At 42.0% G+C, this 21,363-nt stretch overlaps 1 pseudogene across 1 annotated transcript; it reads right to left on the bottom strand.

Moving 5' to 3' along the window:
• Positions 1-20,676: 20,676 nt before the first annotated feature.
• On the bottom strand, positions 20,677-21,091 carry LOC309840534 (cytochrome c oxidase subunit 6C pseudogene; annotated as a pseudogene). The gene has a single exon. The product of its transcript is annotated as a cytochrome c oxidase subunit 6C pseudogene (transcript).
• Positions 21,092-21,363: the final 272 nt, after the last annotated feature.

Raw genomic sequence — 21,363 nt, 5'->3', positions numbered from 1 at the left:
GGATATTTCGCCTGCTCGTAGGGGTCCCATTGGTCCATTGGAGCCCCGTGCGGGGGTCTCAGATTCCTGCTTGTCAGGGTCCCATTGGTCCATGGGAGCCCGGGCGGGAGGGTGTCAGATTCCTGCTTGGGCCTTTGTTCTCCTGTCCGAGCTCAGGTTTTATGGCAGGAACTTTACCCATCTTAAATAGCCCTTTCTGCCAGCCCAACAAGTTGGTTAAGCGATTGCCTTCGGCTGAGGTCATGTACCTGGAGTCTGGAGATCTAGTCCCACATCGGGCTCCCTGCTCAGTGGGGAGTCTGCTTCTCCCTCTGACCCTCCCCCTTCTCATGCTGTCTCTCTCATTCTCTCTCTTTAAAATAAATAAATAAAACCTTTAAAAAACAACAACAACAAAGTTCGGGAGACTAGAATACTCAGTATTATTTGGGAAAATCCTTTCCAACATCAAGATAGGAGAAACTGAAAATTACTTTAATTTTTAATTTAACACAACTCTCTGTGGCTTACAGAGACTAGAAAAATTATTCCAAGTTATGTAGAAAATAGGTAGAAACAACAGGATTTGCACCCCGGTCTACCTCTTTCCAGAACCGTCTCTCTTAAGTACTAGGCTACACACATATTGCTTAAACGCCACCAAATATTTTACTGTCCATTTGTTGGAAATGAATGTGTCCCATAATTTCACCCACAACACTATTCTAAGCAGATGGCTATTTAATCAGTGTATGCTGAATTTCAGTAGATTTACTCGCAAAAGGCACTGAGGTATTCAAATTAAGGAGGCGCCTTGATGTGGCTCTCTCTCTACTGACTTTTTGTGAGAAGTTGTTCCTGATCACATTTTCTGGCACACCTCCTTAAAAGCACAGTCAGCAGCATTCAAAGCAGCTCCTGGATGCCTGCCCTACAGGGACTTTTGATGATGTGTGTACTATTTTGAGATAAAAAGGGTTCTACATCCAGCAACCCAGAAACACATTCTAAATCAGCTTTTAAATCCCTCCTTGTTTTACATGAGGAAGGCTGCTGAGGACTTGAGTTGTTTCCAGGTACGCCGTAGTAAACTGGGTTTCACTCCTTTTGGGGATGGGTTGCAGACCAGACAAGGAGCTAATCACCATGGAGTGACTAAAACTACCGTCATGGGGGCGCCTGGGTGGCTCAGTGAGTTAAAGCCTCTGCCTTCAGTTCAGATCATGATCCCAGGATCCGGGATCCAGCCCTGCATCGGGCTCTCTGCTCAGCGGGGAGACTGCTTCCCCTTATCCCTTTGCCTGCCTCTCTGCCTACTTGTGACCTCTATCTGTCAAATAAATAAATAAAATCTTTAAAAATTATTTTTAAATAAATAAATAAATAAATAAATAAATAAAACTACCATCATGCCTTCAGATGCTGCTAATCTTGGAATGACCAGATTTCCTCCTGATCTTTTCAGAAAAGGAAGGTTGTTCCCACCTGTACTTTGTTCGTATTCACACCTTAAATGACACAACCATGATAAACTATTATGAAATAAAGATTCAGCTTGAGAAGTTTTGTTCAATTTGTTAGATGTAAGAATAGTATTGTGGTTTTGTGAGAAAAAAATTTTTTCCCTTTGTTACACATACTAAAGAGTGCTTAGGGGTGAAACAGAAGAGTAAGAGTTTGCCCCTAAATGAAAAGCAGACAATATTGAATATTTGATACAAATAACTTAAAAATGCTTAACTGTTACTTGAAACACTGAGATGTGACCAGGTATGCAATCTTTCAGATAGAAATTATTTATACTGAAGTGCATAGAGAAATAAAGTATAAAGCAAATGTATCAACTGACATAACTGGTGAGTTTAAGTGATACTTGGATACCACAAGATCAAGTTAACATCACCAAATAAAAAGATTGTTACTGTTTCAAGTTGTAAAGACTGATGTATGGAGCAATAACCTATCCTTACAAGCAAAGTTATTCTTGTAGTGGTTGTTTTTAATCTTTGGCTCTTGGCTGCTGCCCTGGACAGATTATGGTTGAAGTTTTCAGGATCTATAAGGTTGAATTTAGAGTAACAAAAGGTGCAAATAGGACTAAGGATTCTTGCCTTCAAGAAGAGGTGAAGAATGGCTTTCTATCTAATTCTCTATCATGTCATCTGCTCGTTCTTTTTTTTTTTTTTTAAGATTTTATTTATTTATTTGACAGAGAGAGACACAGCGAGAGAGGGAACACAAGCAGAGAGAGAGGGAGAAGCAGGCTTCCCTCAGATCAGAGAGCCTGATGCAGGCAGGGCTCGATCCTAAGACCCTGGGATCATGACCTGAGCCGAAGATAGACGCTTAATGACTGAGCCACCCAAGTGCCCCTTGCTAGTTATTTCTAAAAATTTCTTGGATGTCTAATCCTGAATTCTGTTGTTTTCTTTCATTCAGCTATCTTATAAGTGAATTCTCATTTGAGTTCAGAGGTGTCTGATGGAAGTCTAAGTCAGTTCTCAACCTCCATCTACTTTATGTGTTATTCATGACCTCATAGTTCCTCAAACTATTCACTCTCTTTTTAGCCATTCCCTTGAGGAAATGCAAGGATCTATCTATCTATCTATCTATTTATTTTAAGTAAGCTCTAAGCACAATGTGGAGTTGAATACACAGCCTCCAGATCAAGAGTCACATGTTCTACCAACTGAGCCAGCCAGGCACCCCAAGTATAGATGGATGGATGGATGAATGGATAGATGGTTAGATAGACAGATCGATTGATTTTTTTTTTTAAGATTTTATCTTTAAGTGGGGTGCCTGGGTGGCTCGTGGGTTAAGCCGCTGCCTTCAGCTCAGGTCATGATCTTGGGGTCCTGGGATCAAGTCCTACATCGGGCTCTCTGCTCAGCAGGGAGCCTGCTTCCCTCTCTCTCTCTCTCTCTGCCTGCCTCCTCTCTCTCTCTGCCTGCCTCTCTGTCTGCTTGTGATCTCTCTCTGTCAAATAAATAAATAAAATCTTAAAAAAAAAAAAGATTTTAACTTTAAGTAATCTCTACACCCAATGTGGGGCTTGCAACCCTGTGATCAAGAGTCTTGTGCTAAAAAAAAAAAAAAAAAAAAGGAGTCTCGTGCTAGGAGTGCCCAGGCAGCTCAGTCGGTTAAGCCTCTGCCTTCTGCAGGTCATGATCCCAGGTCCTTTTTTTAACATCAGTGCTACCCCTGCTTGAGAAAACCTGACAAAAGGAGATTTGGGAGTGAGGGGAAAAAAAGGCACAGGTAAGATAGAAAAAATCAAGGTGAGACAATTAGTTCAAGTGAATGTTAGGGATTGTTTGTGGTTTTTCATTATTTAAACTCCATTTCTTTTTTTTTTTTTAAAGATTTTATTTATTTATTTGACAGAGAGAAATCACAAGTAGTCGGAGAGGCAGGCAGAGAGAGAGAGAGAGAGGGGGAAGCAGGCTCCCTGCTGAGCAGAGAGCCCGATGCGGGACTCGATCCCAGGACCCTGAGATCATGACCTGAGCTGAAGGCAGTGGCTTAACCCACTGAACCACCCAGGCGCCCTAAACTCCATTTCTTTTTCTTTCTTTTTTTTTTTTTTAAAGATTTTATTTATTTATTTGTCAGAGAGAGAGAGAGCGAGTGAGAGCGAGCACAGGCAGACAGAGTGGAAGGCAGAGTCAGAGGGAGAAGCAGGCTCCCTGCAGAGCAAGGAGCCTGATGTGGGACTCGATCCCAGGACGCTGGGATCATGACCTGAGCCGAAGGCAGCTGCTTAACCAACTGAGCCACCCAGGCGTCCCTAAACTCCATTTCTAATAAAAAACTAAGGCAGTGCCACTTGTCTGCTGCACACTTCATAGATACCTCAGAATTTCCCGAGTTAGTAGTTATTTTTGTTTGCCACTAAGTCGGTTTGAATAATTGAGCATTAATCAACATTAAGGAGGGGCGCCTGGGTGGCTCAGTCATTAAGCGTCTGTTTTAAGCTCAGGTCATAATCCCAGGGTCCTAGAATCGAGCCCTGCATAGGGCTCTCCACTCTCAGCAGAAAGCCTGCTGTGTTTCCTCTCACTGTGTCTTTCTCTGTCAAATAAATAAATAAAGTCTTTAAAAAAAAAGCATTAAGGAAGACTGGAAGTTCTCAAGCAATTGCTGGCATTTTAAACACAAACAGGCTGGGGACACCTGGGTGGCTCAATTGGGTAAGCTGCTGGCTTTGGCTCAGGTCATAATCCCAGAGTCGTGGGATTGAGGCCTGCATGGGGCTCCCTGCTCCGTGGGGAGCCCGCTTCTCCTTCTCCCACTCCCCCTGCTGTGTTCCCTCTCCACGTGTCTCTCTATGTCAAATAAATAAAATAAAAAAGAAAAAATTGCAGGAGCACCTGAGTGGCTCATCAGTTAAGCATCTGACTATTCCAGGTTGGGTTATAGTCTCAGGGTCGAGAGATAGAGCTCTAGGTCTGGCTCCCCATTCAGTGCGGAGTCTGCTTGAGATTCTCTCTCTCCCTCTCCTTCTTCCCCCTGCCCTCCTCATGCTCACTGTCTCTCTAAAACAAATAAATAAAATCTTTAAAATAAAATGGGTTTACAATTCTGCTAGATCTGATTTGCAAAAACAAAAGAAAGAAGCGCAATCCTGTTATATTCCGCATTGGGAAGATTATTCTTAGAGTATTGTGTACAGTTTTGTTTTCCCTAATTGAAGAAAGATGTGCAACAACTTGGGAATAGTCCCCAAAAATATCAAGTAAAACATTCATAGGCTAGAAAATAAGCCATATGGAATTTGTCATCCAGATATACTCACACAAATATAAAATAGTGAATGTTCAAGTCTATTCATGACAGCATTGTTTACGATGACAAAAGGTTGAAATCCACCTAAAAGTTCATCAATATGAGACTGGTTAGATGAATTATAGTGCAACCATACGGTGGTATTTACTGTAGCTGTAAAAAAAGATCAAGGAAACTCTTTATATTGTGTTGTGGAAAGAGCTCTAAGACATACTATTAAGTGAAGCAAGCAAACATAGTAAAGAGTGAAAGGAGATGCGGAGCTTGGCTGGCTTAGTTGGTGGAACATGTGACTCAACCCTCTGAGCCACCCAGGCGCCCCGGAACATGTGACTCTTGATCTCGGGGTTGTGAGTTTGAGCCCCGTTCAGGGCAGAGATCACTTAAAAACAAAATCTTAAAAAAAAAAAAAAAAAGACAAGGGACACCTGGGTAGCTCAGTTGGTCAGTTGGTCAACAGTCTGCCTTTGGCTCAGGTCATGAACTCAGGGTCCTGGGATTGAGTCCCATTTCGGGCTCTCTGCTCAGCAGGAACCTTCTTCTCCCTCTCTCTGTGCCCATCCCACTGTTTCTGCTGTCACTTTCTCTCAAATAAATAAATAAAATCTTTTTTAAAAAGGAAAAGAAGGAATGATATATTTATATCATATATATGACAGGTATATTTATATATCTGTATGCATAAACACAATCTCTGCGAGTAGACACAAGAACTCAATGATAGTGACTACTCATAAAAGGTAGGTGGGAATTAGATGGATGGCAGATGTAGGGGTAAAGAGACTTTTCATATTACAGCTTTTTATACTTTGGGGGTTTTATTTTTGCAAATATGGCACTTATTTAAAAACCAAATAGATTATTTAAGTGGACAGCAGATAAGAAACAATATGAAGAATGGCAAGGGGGATGAAGGTTTAAATCGTGTCTACATTTGTGAAGAGCCCAAGTAACACCTCTCATCTGAGTATCTCCGTGATCAGTGTAAATGACCACATGGTTAATTCAGCTGCAATGAATGAATTGATTGTGCTGTAAAACAGCTCACTCATGGTTCAAAGACACGGCCCTAGTTCGCAGAAGAGAAGATTGAATTAGTAACTGATTTTTTCCCAAAATGACAAGGGATTGGTCAATAAAAGAATAATACAGTTCACTATTCCCTCAACCTAATAATGTTTGTAAAGCACTTTATAGTTTGCCAGCTGCTTCCACATTTATTATCTTGTTTGATACATCTTTACCATAACATTATGTGGTATATAAGACAGAAATTACTGTTTCTCATTTTGCAAATTGAGAAATGGAAATAAAGGGAAGACAGACACTTGCAAGTGGTCTCAACCAATAGAACAGGATATATGAGACTGGAACTAGCTTGAAAATGAGGGACCTGGGGCGCCTGGGTGGCTCAGTTGGTTGGAGGACTGCCTTCGGCTCAGGTCATGATCCTGGAGTCCCAGGATCGAGTCCCACATCGGGCTCCCAGCTCCATGGGGAGTCTGCTTCTCCCTCTGACCTTCTCCTTGCTCATGTTCTCTCTCACTGTCTCTCTCTCAAATAAATAAATAAAATCTTAAAAAAAAAATTGAGGGACCTATGATCCCCAAAGTATTGCCAAGTCACTGGACTCTGGAGATGTACTCAGAGCTTAGAAATTCTTCTAATTTGGGTTTTTGCCTAGAGTTATTTCTCAATTATTAATTTTTCTTTGTTCTGGTTTGGATATTTAGCTGAATTTCTGAGTCATGTTGTTTCTTCATAGTGAAAGGCATAGAGCACTTCTTTACCTTACATCCAATCAATCTTGTGTTTGAATATAAGAGTCATGAAAGAGAGCTTATTCGAATGCAGATTCCTGGCACCTCTCCCCAAAGATTCAGAATCGCTGGATATTAAGTGGAGCATAGGAATATGCTTCTTTTTCAAAAAGATTTTATTAATTTATTTAACAGAGAGATACTTAGCAAGAGAAGGAACACAAGCAGGGGGAGTGGGAGAGAGAGAAGCAGGCTTCCCCCCTAGCAGGGAGCCCGATGCACAGCTCGATCCCAGAACTCTGGGATCATGAGCTGAGTGGAAGGCAGACGCCCAATGACTGAGCTACCCAGGTGCCCCAGAAATATGCTTTTTTAATAAACACGTGGCAACACTCTTCCAGGTGGTCTGAGCATTGACCTAAATTATATATTCAACAAGAAGTGCAATTATTTGTAAGTAACAACTCTGTGTGGCTGATTAAAATAAAAAAGGCTTCTCAAATCCTCTTTCCAAGCTCATTACCCTTACTGCGAAGAGGCAAAGGCGCGGAGCTGGGAGTGATGATTAGCCTCTAGTGAGTTGAAGGAGAAGTCAGTGGTGACAACGCAAGGTGCTAATATTTGCCTAGCATTCCAGGGAAGAGACACAGAATTAAATTAAAACTCATCAGACTTATTTCCTTGACCTCTCAAACTCTGAAAGTATAAAATTGAACTCGTCTTGGAGGGTCTGAACAAGCTGTCTATTTGCTTCTAGAATTTTAAGCGTTGATCGTGTCTATTGAAGGCCTAAGTGGTTTGAGAGTCGGTTACCCTAGTGACTGTGTCTCTCCCTCTGCAATGCTGCTGCCGTTGGAGACCCGGTAGGGCACATGGACGTACAGGTTCCAGATTCTTTCCAGAAAAGAGAGAACAGAAAATCACAGAGGCCTCCTCCCAGAGGACCCTTGTTTCTATAATTTCCTCCCCACTCCGATCCCAGTGAAGCCCCTCACTGGGCTTCCTTCAGGGTTGAGACCAACACTTAACCTTTCTTCAGCAGGCTCCTCCATGGGAGAGTACTTTCTGAAAACCGCTTTAAAATAATTTAAAGTGGTTTAATGCCTGAAGTGCACATTTATCATCAGCTGGAGGCTTTTACAGTTTTACATAACTTTTTGAGTGTTTTTAACTCTGTACTCATGCCCCAAGGCAATTATTGCAAAGGACATATACTTTTATTAATTGAAATAATAAATACTTTATAGGTGTTCTAATAAAATGTGGTGACAGAGTTTAGATTGCATATTGAGTCATTCAAGAATAGCCATAGAGGGGCACCTGGGTGGCTCAGTGGTTTGGGCTGCTGCCTTTGGCTCAGGTCATGATCTCAGGGTCCTGGGATTGAGCCCCGCATCGGGCTCCCTGCTCCGCAGGAAGCCAGCTTCCCTCTCTCTCTCTCTCTGCCTGCCTCTCTGCCTACTTGTGATCTCCGTCTTTCAAATAAATAAATAAAATCTTTAAAAAAAAAAAAAAAAGAATAGCCATAGAGCACGCTTCTGTGAAAGTTAAATGGGAAAAGACAAGAGGAGAATAAACCCAACTAAAAAGTTAAACAGTGGGGCACTGGGTAAGATTACAGAAACAATGGGAAGACTTATAAGAAAAATCTTCTCCTCGTAAGTTTTCAAAAGACACCTTCACCAGGAATTTCATTTGCCAACTCTTTTTCTGGGATCAAAGACCAGCAGGTGCTAACTTCTTTCCCTGCCCCGTTAGGAGGGCATGTCCTCTATAAAAATAAGCGTCATCTCAGCCGTTACCACTTACCTGCCTTATGGAGTTACTGAAAACATATTGGCAAATTTCCTGCTCTCCATAGTCTTCCTTATTAGTTGATCATTAGTCTGCTTTCCAAGAAATGAATAGATAAATACAGTGACTAGAATTTTGTCTAAGGACGAAGCTGGATCACCCATTACATTGGTCTCAAGTCCTTAAACTCTCTTCCACAAATAAACATAAAGAGGTCGCTCAGATGGGTGGAAGGATGTCCTTCGGGTCCTTGGTAAGATTTTATTTATTTATTTGTCATAGAGAGAGCGCAAGCACAGGCAAGGCAGGAAGCAGGTTCCCTGCCGAGTAGGGAGGCCGCCAGGGAACTCAATCCCAGTACCCTGAGATAATGACCTGAGCCAAAGGCAGTGGCTTAGGCAGTTGCTTAACCGACTGAGGCACCCAACCGTCCCCTTGGTAAGATTTTTATTTGAAAATGTGACATCAGCTCAAAGATGTAGGGAAAGAAGCCTGTCCCAGAAATCGCAGTCTCTGGGAAAGGTTGGCAAGAGCTCTCATTAGCAGCTTTGTCTCTGTCATTCATTCGTGTAGGACCCACAGCTTCCTCATGCAGAGTTGCACCTGCAGCACGGTTTTGAAGCCAGGAAGAAGAAAGTGGGAAATCGGACAGTGCAGGAAACCACCCCAGCCTCTGCCGCATAACTCCAGACCAGCTCTGTACAACGGTTCTTTCTGAGAAAGCCCGTGCTGCTCTAGGTTTCCATGTGGCTTTTCCAGATATTAGTCACCAAGTCCAGATTTCTTGACCGGTTGAATAATGAAATCTTCACCAACTGCTGAGTTTAAATCCAAACAAAAAGAAGTAGGTGGTTGAAAAGTGAAAGGGTAGAGAGGAAAAAAAAAAAAATTAAAAGCCCTTTTCTGGTATTGAGGGACAAGGAGAGGACCCAATATAATCCTAAACCAAGTAGATAAAAAAGAAAAACGTAGTGATCACTTGAATGTGTGGTTCCTATAGAACACCAAAAAACCATTTTGCCTTTTTCCCCCCTCTAAACTGAATGGAGTGAATTGGCAGATGAGTTTGGCATTATGCAACCCAGTGAAATATAAATGAAACGCACCAGGCGGGCTAAGTGGATGTGGGTTACATTAAATATTTATACTCTACACAACAGATCTTTTGTAAAGGGCAATTTTATAAACCAAAAGTTTCAGTAATAAAGGGGTGGTAGGGAGGGTTTTGCTTGTGTAAGACCTGCTGTTTGACACCGAGGCCAAAAGCAATCCAACCCAGCTGCCAGCAGGTGAGTTGGATGTCACAAAATAAAATGTTCCAATTGGCTTTAAAGTGCATTTGTATGTATAATAAGTAAAAACACGGGAGCTATATAAACCAACACATGTTGACACTGGTTATTTGAGTTAGGTGTTTGCTGTTGTTATTGCCTTTATCCTTTGTTTTCTCCAGATTTTCATCATTGAACTGTAGCTTTTTTTTTTAAGGAAAAAAAAAGATTTTTTTCAAAAGAGAAAAAGCACAGAGAATAACATGGTCAACAGTCCTGTGCCTACCACCATTGTTGAACTGTTGTTCACAATTTGTTCTATTTGATTTGGATCTTTCTTTCTTTTTTTAAAAAGATTTTATTTATTTACTTATTTGAGAGAGAGAGAGAGAGAGTGTGTGTGCTAGAGAGAATGTGAGCAGGGACAAGGGCTGAGAGAGAAGCCGACTCCCTGCTGAGCAAGGAGCCAGGAGGGATTAAATCCCAGGACCTCGGGGACCATGCCCTGAGCCCAAGGCAGCTGCTTAACTAATTGAGCCAGCCATCCAGGTGCCCTGAATATTTCTTTCATTTCAGAAAAATAAAATAAAATATGATAGCTACAGCTGAAGCCCTCTGTATTCCTTTTCGTAGTCCCATTGTCTTCTTTCTCCCCAAAAGAAACCATAAACTGAGGGTCGCCTGGGTGGCTCAGTGGGTTGAAGCCTCTGCCTTCATCTGGGGTCATGATCTCGGGGTCCTGGGATTGAGCCCCACATCGGGCTCTCTGCTCAGCGGGGAGCCTGCTTCCTCCTCTCTCTCTGCCTGCCTCTCTGCCTACTTGTGATCTCTGTCTGTCAAATAAATAAATAAAATCTTAAAAAATAAAAACTGAGTGTAATGTGTTTTCCCACACATTTGAAGTGTTTTTCCTCCATCTGTATATATTCATGAACAACAAATAGCACTATTTTTTGTGTCTTAAAATTCACAATCTTCTCCAAAGAAGACATACAAAACATCCAAGAGGTACATGAAAAGATTCTCACCATCACTCATCATTAGGGAAATGCAAATCAAAACCACAATGAGATATTACTTCATACCTGTTAGAATAGATACCATTTAAAAAAGGAAGAAAAGGAAGAGCTCTCATCAAAAAGATAAGAGATAACAAATGTTGGCCAGGATGTGGAGAAAGGGGAAACCTTGAGCATTACTGGGGGGAATGTAAATTGGTGCAGCCACTATGAAAAACAGTAGAGAAGTTCCTAAACAAATTAAAAATAGAATTACAGTATGATTTGGAAATTCCACTTCTAGGTATAAAAAGATCTAAAGGAACTCAAATCCTATCTCAAAAAGAGATCTACACCCACCCCCGTGTTCATTGCAGCCTTATTCTCAATGTCTAAGACACTGAAAGATCCAATATAATGGAATATTATTCAGTCATTAAAAAGAAGGAAATCTGGGGCACCTGGGTGGCTCAGTGGGTTAAAGCCTCTACCTTCGGCTCAGGTCATGATCCCAGGGTCCTGGGATTGAGCCCCACATTGGGCTCTCTGCTTAGCAGGGAGCCTGCTTCCTCCTCTCTCTCTCTCTACCTGCCTCTCTGCCTACTTGTGATCTGACAAATAAATAAATAAATAAATAAATAAAAATCTTAAAAAAAAAAAGTTCATACTTAAAAAAGAAAAAAAAGGGGTGCCTGGGTGGCTCAGTGGGTTAAGCCGCTGCCTTCGGCTCAGGTCATGATCTCAGGGTCCTGGGATCGAGTCCCACATTGGGCTCTCTGCTCGGCAGGGAGCCTGCTTCCTCCTCTCTCTCTCTCTCTCTGCCTGCCTCTCTGCCTACTTGTGATCTCTCTCTGTCAAATAAATAAATAAAATCTTTAAAAAAAAAAAAAAGAAAAAAAAAGGAAGGAAATCTTACCTTTTGTGACAATATAGACTTTGAGGACATTATGTTAAGTAAAATGAGTAAGAGAAAGACAAATACCGTATAGTCTTACTTAAATATGGAATCTGGGGGTACCAGTGACTCAGTGATTAAGTGGCTGCCTCCACTAAGGTCATAATCTCAGCATCCCAGGATTGAACCCCGCATAGGGCTCCCTGCTCAACAGAGAGCCTGCTTCCCTCTCTCCCTCTGCCTGGGGCTCTGCTTACTTGGGCTCTCTCTGTCAAATAAATAAAATCTTTTAAACTGAATGAATGAACGAATGAATGAATGAATAAGGAATCTGAAAAACTTGTACTTACAAAAACAGAGTTTTTGTAATTGATAGTTTTGGTGATTGCCAGGGTCTGGGGGAGTAGGGGAAATGAAGAAATGTTGGTCAAATGTTGGCACAAGCTTCTGGTTATAAGATTAATAATTTCTGGGGATCTACTGCACAGCATGGTAACTATAGTTAATAATACTTCATTGTATACTTGAAACATGCTAAGAGAGTAGATCTTAAATGCACTTCACCACAAAAAAGAAATAGTGATTATGAAGTGAAGGAAGTATAACTAACACGACTGTGGTCATCATTTCATAACATATAAGTGTATCAGATCTTTTTGTTTGTTTGTTTTTTGTTTTAAAGATTTTATTTATTTATTTGACAGAAATCACAAGTAGGCAGAGAGGCAGGCAGAGAGAGAGGAAGGTAAGCAGGCCCTCTGCTGAGCAGAGAACCCCATGTGAGACTTGATCCCAGGACCCTGAGATCATGACCTGAGCCGAAGGCAGCGGCTTAACCCACTGAGCCATTCAGGCGTCCCAAGTGTATCAGATCTTAATGCTGTCCGCCTTACACTTACACGTTAGAAGTCCTTTATATCTCCATAAAGCTGGAAAAATAAAATTCACAATGAATTACATTGCATATGTTTATACAAATTACTCTTTTCATTCAATTTTGTTTCTGAGAGATGTTGTAAATCCCTGCATATCTTAAGTGGACAAATTATTTCTTAAAAGTGGTGCATTAAAAACTACCATCGCAATAATAAAAAGTAACATTCTTGTGCAATCCATAAGGTGTAAGCTGGATGTTACCTCATTTGAGTTTCAAAGCAAGCTGGGAAGTAGATATTACTATTAATTCCATTTTTCAAAAAGATTTTATTTATTTTATTTGACAGAGAGCACAAGTAGGCAGAGAGGCAGGTTGGGGGGGGCAGACTCCCCGCTGAGCAGAGAACCCCATGTGGGACTCGATCCTAGGACCCTGAGATCATGACCTGAGCCCAACGCAGAGGCTTAACCCACTGAGCCACCCAGGCACCCCTATTAATTCCATTTAACAGATAAAGCAACATAATTCAACTTCAGGGACTTGTCCAAGGCTAAAGAGTTCACAAAAAGTAGAAACTGCACTCACTCCCTGGCCTTTGCAGGCAGGAATTTTGTACAACAATTTGCCTGCCATGGTTTCTTGGGAAGCTAGAATCCTGGGTTTTCAGTTAGCCCTAGTCAGAGGAAAAAAGTGCTGGGCAGAATTCTCCCTTGCTGATTAAGGAAAGGCCAGAACTGAGAAATCAGTAATAAGGAAGAAAATTAGAGCAATTGAGAAAAGTAGAAATGGGGGAGGAGGATGGAGAGAAGAAGAATCATTTTGGTTAGGTATGTTGTGTTCCCAGAATTTTGCCCCCAAGTCTATAGCTTGGAAAATAAGGCCAAGGTTTATGAAGACTGAGAGAAGTAGCTCAGATATTCTTCCACATTTTCAGAGCCCCAGTGGGCAACCCTAGGGCTATAGGGTAGGACTGAAGGCAACGGCACACTTTTCTAGAGCAGTGTTTCCCCAGATAGAAGAGAGACCAAAGATCATTCTAGATGTTACAGTATGGGCATTAGTTGAATGGCAGAAAGTGAAAGTGAGGTCTTTTTTTTTTTTAATCCCCAAGTAGGCTCCACACCCAGAGGGAAGCCCAATGTGGGGCTCAAACTCACAACCCTGAGATCAAGCCTGAACTGATATCCTAGGCTGAAATCAAGAGTCAATTGCCCAACCGACTGAACCACCCAGGCACCCCTGAAGTGAGGTCTTTTTAAGTTGAGTCCCTCTCTATTCAGTTTATTCTACAGTCTGAATCAAGTGGAGAACAAACATGACATGTTTTCTTTTTCGCCTTCTGCCGTGCTCAGGTGAATCTCTCTTCCCCACGATTTTCCAAAAGAAAGGAGAGGGGGAAAATGTCTCTTCCCTAAACGAGTTTTTTTTTTTTAATGCTTTATTTATTTGACAGACAGAAATCACAAGTAGGCAAGAGAGGCAGGCAGAGAAAGAGGGTGAGGCAGGCTCTGCCAAGCAGAGAGCCCAATGCGGGGGTGGATCCCAGGATTCCCACAGTGCCAAATCTTCTCTTGGCTGTGTTGCCTCTGAGTCTAAAACCTCTTGGGTGTTGATGGTCCCTTGTTCCAAGCATCCAAGTTCTGGTCATCACATTAGTGTTAGGGTGAGCACTTCCATGGGGACTGTACCACTCCTTGACTTTGAGGGCTGACTCGGGCTTAACCACGTCAACCGTCCCTCCTCTCCCATTCCCAGGGGTCTCAGCTAGGTTCATTTACACATCCAGGAGGGCATCCGAGGCCTCCGTCTCCACACCCTACCTGGGGTAGCCGCTCCAGGCCAGCGAGACTAATTCCAACCTCAGGAGGAGGCAGCTCCTTTCTTACTATTCCATGGTTTCTGCCAGTGAGTCTCTCAGGAGCCTCCCTACCTCCAGGGGTTACCATTCCAGAACTGCCACGTCATCCTACCTCACACCTGACCAAGCCTGAGAAGTCAGGACGGATTTCCCCCCACCTTCTCCCCAGCCTCTCTCTCCAGACCACGGCTTTTATGACTTACAGGCACAAAATGACAAAGTAGCAGGAGCAGGCTCGGCTCCCTCCAGATAAAGCCCTGAGAAGGTATCTGACCTCTGTTGTTTTCAACTGTGTGTGGGCAGTTGAGGCATAAAAAACTGCCTTTGTTCTCAGCCTGGGATCCCGGGTTGCCACTTCTGATTATATCAAAGAGAAATTCTCTGCTGATTTTTGGTGCTGGTATGTTGAAGTCACCTCCAACATTTCAGTCTCCTTTTTCAAGCAAAGAGAGCAAGGCCCCTTGAGGCAACATCTGCAAACTAAGGCCATTTGGCTTTTCTTGTGTTTATTTTCACAGAATATTTTATTTATGACAAATGATATGGATTTTTCCATTTACCATAGTGAGAGAATGTTTTATTTTTAGATGACCTTACATGAGGTATTTAAAAAGTAATTTTGTTTAAAGAAAAATATTTGGAATTGTACAGATGGCAAGTGGACAGGGAAAAAAGTGAAAGCGCTATTTGAAACATTGAAAGTTTGTGGAACTTATAAATTGGTCTTAGAAATATGAGTTAAATGAGCTGAGGCATATAATGTGTTTAAAGTACCTTAGCAGGGGCACCTGCATAGCCTAAGTTGTTAAGCATCTCTCTGCCTCCGGTTCAGGTCATAATCCCAGGGTCATGGGATCGAGCCCCGCCTTGGGCTCCCCACTCTCCGTGGAAAGCCTGTTTCTCCCTTTCCCACTCCCCCTGCTTGTGTTCTCTCTCTTGCTGTGCCCCTCTCTGTCAAATACATAAGTAAATCTTTTAAAAGAAATAAATAAAAATAAAGTAGCTTACCAGGTGTCCAGCTGACTCAGTCCATAGAGCATGCCTTTCTTGATCTCAGGGTTGTGAGTTCAAGCCCCTTATCGGGTGTAGAGATTACTTTTGAAAAGTCTTTAAAAAAAAGTAGCTTACCAATTAAAAAAAAGTAGTTTATCAATAGATGTTTATTAAATGTTAAGGACTCACTACAGTACTGAATATCACATGCCATGCCTGGTAGGGGTATTTTGGATTTTATTTATTTATTTATCTAGAGCAAGCAGGGGGAGGTGCAGAGGGAGAGAGAAAAATCTTAACCAGACTCTGGGCTGAGCACCCAGCCCGACAAGTGGCTTGATCGCACAAGTGAGATCATGACCTGAGCTGAAATCAGATGTTCAACTGAATGAACTACCCTGGCGCCCTTCCTGGTGGGTTTTTACACCATAAAATTCCTCATTTTAGGTGTATATCCAATGGCTGTTAGTAAATCTGCGGAGTTGTGCACCCACCACCACAGTCCTATTTTAGAGCATTTCCATCACTGCCCAAAGATCCCTCCTCCCGCCCATTTAGTGACCCTCCCTCTCCTCTGCCCAGCTCCAGGCAACTTGAAGCGATTTTAAGTCTCTATAGATTTGTCTTTTCTGGATTTGCCTTGCTTCATGTAATCAGACATAGAGAATGTGTGATCTTTTTTGTCTGGCTTCTTTCATTGGCAGAGTGTTTTTGTGGTTCGCTCATGAATAATGCCGCTAAGAGCATTCACACACAAGTCTTTGTGTAGCCACAGATTTTCATTTCTCTTGGATAAATGCCTCGTACCAGAAATGCTGGGTTGTACGGTAAATTTATGTTTAACTTTTTAGAAACTGCCAAACTATTTTCCAAAGAGACGGCATCATTTTCCTTTCCTTTTTTTTTTTTTTTTTTTTTTAAAGATTTTTTTATTTATTTATTTGACAGTGAGAGATCACAAGTAGGCAGAGAGGCAGGCAGAGAGAGGAAGGGAAGGAAGCAGGCTCTCTGCCGAGCAGAGAGCCCGATGCGGGACTCGATCCCAGGACCCTGAGATCATGACCTGAGCCGAAGGCAGCGGCTTAACCCACTGAGCCACCCAGGCGCCCCTCATTTTCCTTTCCTTACCAGCAAAGGATGAGAGCACCTGGAGTTGTACACATATTATTTTGCATGGATATGTGTGGTCATATCATAACCACTACTGTGTAAGAGGAAAACTTGAGACTGAAAGAGGTTAACTGACTTGCAGCCTTGACAAAGCCAGTAATCAACCATGTCTGATTCCGAAGCCATCCTTTTTCTACTCTGGGGCTGGGCTCTGTGCTGGATGCTTCTTTCCTTTAGCCCCACGGGGGGGGGGGGGGCGGCTAGGAGGGGGGGGGTGGTGCTTTGCTCATTCATTTTAAGAAGCCACACAAGAGATCAGGTGAGTAATGGAACCTCACACCAGGGGACAAGCACTTCTGTTTCTCCCTTTCCCTATGCCACGCCCCAGAAATGGTTCACACGACTCACTTATTTCTTCAAATTTATTTTTTTTTTATTTATTTTTTTTTTTTTAAAGATTTTATTTATTTATTTGACAGAGAGAAATCACAAGTAGATGGAGAGGCAGGCAGAGAGAGAGAGGGAAGCAGGCTCCCTGCCGAGCAGAGAGCCCGATGCGGGACTCGATCCCAGGACTGAGTCCCAGAATGAGACTTCAGTCCCACTTAATGGGTGACACAGAAGATGAACAAGCTGAAGAGAAGCAGTTGCCTGTTCCTGTGGACTTTGACAGTCTGGTAATCGCTTGGCTGGCCACAGATTAAGGAGAGGAGAGTTTTGCTGTCATCTTGTCTCTGAGTCAGCAAGTAGTTGGTTACTTAAATCACATTCACTAACGAACCCAGGCAACTGCCAACTGCATTGCTTCCTGCCTTGTTGGGTATGGCTGGTCAAAACACAAACTTGATTACATAAACACACGGGAGACAACATAGTCAAATTGAAAAGATCAAGCAAGGGGTGCCTGGATGGCTCAGTCATTGAAGCATCTGACTCTTGATCTTGATCTTGGGGTTGTGGGATCGAGCCCCGCCTCGGGCTCCTTGCTCAGCACCGAGTCTGCTCCTCTGCCTCTCCCCTCTGCTCTCTCGCTCTCTCTCAAATATATAAATAAAGTAAGTCTTTAGAAAAGAAAAGATCAAGCAAGAGTGCTTGCTTTCTGTGATCTTTACCTTCAGCAGGATTTTAATAAAAACCTATCTTCCAGGCACCCGGGTGGCTCAGTGGGTTAAGCCTCTGCCTTCAGCTCGGGTCGTGATCTCAGGGTCCTGGAATGGAGTCCCGCATCGGGCTCTCTGCTCGGCAGGGAGCCTGCTTCCTACTCTCTCTCTGCCTGCCTCTCTGCCTACTTGTGATCTCTGTCAAATAAATAAATAATCTTTAAAAAAAAAAAAAAACCCTATCTTCTCTTATTCACATCTTCCTACATCACCCTCCCCAGGGGCATCATGTTAAGGTAAACAAGCATGGAATCTGGCATTTCCCTTCATTCATCCTGCACAGCAGGGACCATGTCTTGTTCAGCTTTGTGTTCCCTGCAGTGCTTAGCATGATGTCTTGTAACATCAGACCTTCATCGTATCTCACCTGGACTGGGACACTCCGTCTCCCAGTGGTCACCCTCCACCTGCATCTCCATTATGCAGCCCATTTGCCACACTGTCTCCTGAATTATCTCTCTAAAACACATTTTTTTACTCAAAGAGAAATGATGACATTTTATTATTTAATTAGATTTATGGTGCTGCAAATGGCAAAGGTAATGCCACACATGTCTGTGCAATTAAAGATGCCCTCTGATTTATGGTGCAGCCAAAAGGAAAAAAAAAAAAAAGAGATAGTTTAAGGCCATCCACTGCTGTGGTGAAAAAAATCCATATTCTTTAGCAGGTTATAAAAGATCATTTGTAACCTGGCTTAGCACCCCACACAGCTTGATTTCTCACTGTTCTCTTCCCCTCTCTGCTCTATCTAGAAGGACCACTTACTGGGGGCGCATGGCTGGCTCAGTCAGTGAAGTATGGGACTCTTGATCTCAGGGTCATGTGTTCAAGCCCCAGGTTTGGTGTAGAGATGCCTTAAATAAATAAAACTTTAAAAAATATATACAAAAACGTGGGTTAAAGCCTCTGCCTTTGGCTCAGGTCATGGTCCTGGGGTCCTGGGATTGATCCCCACATCAGGCTCTCTGCTCAGCGGGGAGTCTCCCCCCGCACCACCATGCCTGCCTCTCTGCCTACTTGTGATCTCTGTCAAGTAAATAAATAAAATCTTTAAGAAATATATATGTATACAGACACATATATATATAAACAAAACAAAAAAAAAAAACCCTAAACCATGTGCAAAAAATAAATAAAACAAAACAAAACCTGGAAAAAATCGTAGCAAATTTGACCGTGTCATATAATAACAGGTTGATATATAAAAAGCTATTAAGATGAAACAGAACTCTGTATCCAACAATGCTGATGGGCAAACAGCTTGAAAGACAGATCACCAAGGAAGTAATATGATGGAAAGATACTATGAGTCACTCAGTTCCAACTTCACCAGAAATCAATATACCACCTTTTGCTGAGCAAACTAGCTGAAGTTAAAGAAACATTAGTTTATCATCCATGCCTCATAAGTATGTGATAAAACAAGCAACTAATATATTTCTGGTGGTGGGGCACCTGGGTGGCTTAGCCGTGGTTAACCGTCTGCCTTCTGATCAGGTCATGATTTGAGTCCTGAGATCCGGATGGAGCCTTGCTTCAGGGCTCCCTGCTCAGCAGGGAATCTGCTTCTCCCTCTCCCTCTTCCCCTCACCCCACTCTTGTGCTCGATCTCTTTCTCTCAAGTAAATAAATAAAATATTTAATATATATATATATATTTCTGGTGGCAATATAAAATTGGTACAATCATTTTGTAATGCTGTTTGGTAATCATGTCAAGGATCTTGAAAGTGTTTGTGCTATTTTTGGTAATTTCACTTCCAGGGTCTATACTAAGGGAATAAACCTACATGATGAAAAAAGGACTATAATATGCAGAAAGATATTTGTCCAAATATTATAGAGAGCTCTTTGGGGTCTGTCACAGAAAACAAGATAACAAGGAGGATCTCATTGTTTGGAAAGTGTCAAAGTAAGACACATTCCTTGTGCCCCTCTGTGGCTTGAACACCTGCCACCATCAGAAGTCCACCTGTGAGGGTACCTGGATGGTTCAGTCGTTAAATGTCTGCCTTTGGCTTGGGTCATGATCCCAGGTTCCTGGGATTGAGCCCCACATCGGGCTCCCTGCTTGGTGGGAAGCTTGCTTCTCCCTCTCCTACTTTCCCTGCTTATGTTCCCTCTCTCACGGTCTCTCTCTCTTTGTCAAATAAATAAATAAAATTAAAAAAAAAAAAAAAAAGAAGAAGAAGAAGAAGTCCACCTGTGGCAAATGTGGCTATAACCAGAGTGCCAAGGCTAGAAAAGGAAATACCACGGGGGCCATAGCCTGAGGCACCTAAAAATTGTACACCACAGATTCAGGCCTGGATTCTGTGACCGAACAACACCTCAGTCCAAGAGGGCAGCTATTGCACCGTCCAGTTCATCTAGATTTCAACGATTAGTCACACAATAAATGTTCTGGTTTTAAAAAACAAAGAAACAAATAAACATACAAAAATCCCTGCATTATTTATATGGCTGCAAACCACCTAAATATTCAACAGTAGGAGAACACATGAGAAACTACTGTATATTCAGTTGATGAATAAGAGCACATATGAATCGGCATGAGTGACTCCCATACACATAATATTGAGAAGACAAAGCAAGTTGTAGAATACGTACTGTATGATACTATGTAAAGTTTGAAATATGCAAATAAAACTACTTAGTGAGGGATACATGCATATGTAGTAAAAGCATAAAGCAACGTGTGGACTGAATAGTTTCTTCCCTCAGATCTCACCACGGAGGCTGCAGTTTTGGGGGGAAGGGCTGGAGGGAAGAAAACTGGTGTAGTTCTCTTTTTTCCTTCCATGTGAAATTCTGGAAGACTTTAGGAAATACTAGAGGGATGATTTAATAGGACTTGGTAAGAGATTAAGTATGGGTCTTGACATAGAGTCAAAGTCTTGAGGATTTCATCACACAGCTATTTGGGAAGATGAGTGTTAGTAAGAGGGGAATTGTTAGTTCTTTTGTGTTAAGTTTCAGATGTTGGCAAAACTTCCATATACGTATTGATAATCTTGGTAAGTCAATTTTAATAAGCAGATGAGAAGAAAGACAAAGTGAATATAAAAGAAAGAGATGATCTTGTCTGTACTAAAATAATAAAATGTATTTTTTTGCCTATTTCTTTTCTTTTCTTTTTTCTTTTTTTTCTTTCTTTCTTTCTTTTTTTTTTTTTTTTTTTTTACTGTCCAAAGTATTTGTTAGTTGTTTATTTATCAAGACAAACTATTCCATAACCCAATATTCGTGCTTCATAGTTCAGGAACACAGGTCAGTGGCAAACTTCAATTGAACTCAACCCAAAGAAATTCTTTACATTCCAAAATCACTTTGCACTCTGAAAGATACCAGCCCTCCTCATCCCCTCAAAATCTTTCATGGAATCGTAAGTTCTGTAGAAATCTGCATATGCCTTCTTTCTTGGTTCGGCCACAGCAAACTTAAAGAAAGCTGCAACCCCCAGGGATACAACGAAGGCTCCAACAACATGAAATCACAGACGCTTGGCCAGAAGGCCTCGCATCTGAGGTTTCGTCAAAGCACTGGAAATCATGATAGTTATTCTCTACACCATCCTCAACCTAACGTCCTTCCTAACTGACTTTTTTTTTTTTTTTTTTTTTTTAAGAATTTCATGTACCGAGCACCTGGGTGGCTCAGTTGCCTAAGTGTCTGCCTTTAGCTCCGGTCATGATCCTGGGTTCTGGGATCAAGTCTCACATCAGGCTCCCTGGTCAGCTGGGACACTGCTTTTCCCTCTGCCCCTCCCCTCTGCTCATGCATATGCATGTGCTCTTTCTCTCAGAAATAAATTAAATTAAAAAAATTTTTATTTAATTATTTTAGAGGGGAGGGGCAGAGAGAGAGATAAAGA

The sequence above is a fragment of the Mustela nivalis genome, assembly GCF_964662115.1.
Source record: "Mustela nivalis genome assembly, chromosome: 9".
Lineage (NCBI taxonomy): Eukaryota > Metazoa > Chordata > Mammalia > Carnivora > Mustelidae > Mustela > Mustela nivalis.
The sequence above is the reverse complement of the archived record's forward strand: the minus strand, read 5'-3'. Positions and strand labels throughout refer to the sequence as shown.